Source organism: Corvus brachyrhynchos, unplaced genomic scaffold (genome assembly GCF_000691975.1).
Source record: "Corvus brachyrhynchos isolate BGI_N302 unplaced genomic scaffold, ASM69197v1 scaffold338, whole genome shotgun sequence".
NCBI lineage: Eukaryota > Metazoa > Chordata > Aves > Passeriformes > Corvidae > Corvus > Corvus brachyrhynchos.
The window spans coordinates 400,513-400,758 of NW_008239334.1; the positions used below are offsets into that span (position 1 = coordinate 400,513).

At 71.1% G+C, this 246-nt stretch overlaps 1 protein-coding gene across 1 annotated transcript in view; it reads right to left on the reverse strand.

Moving 5' to 3' along the window:
- PLXNA2 (plexin A2) overlaps positions 1–246 on the reverse strand; it is a 143,364-nt gene that overhangs the window by 44,497 nt on the left and 98,621 nt on the right.

Here is a 246-nt window from a genome sequence, read left to right on the forward strand (position 1 = left end):
GGGCGCACGGCGGGCGGTTCCCGGCTGCGCGGGGGGCAGTGGCTGCACACCTGGCCACATGCCAGCGGTTTCCCAGACAGCACTGGAGCGTTTTATCCCTGTTTCTCAGGGCCGGGTGGATTTTGGCCAGCACAGAGACAGCCCAGCGGCCGCGGGAGGAGCGGGGGCGGGGAGCGCGGCCTCACCTCGGTGATGCGCGGGTTGGAGCACTTGACGTTGTGGCTGGGCCGAGCGCGCCACGCGGGA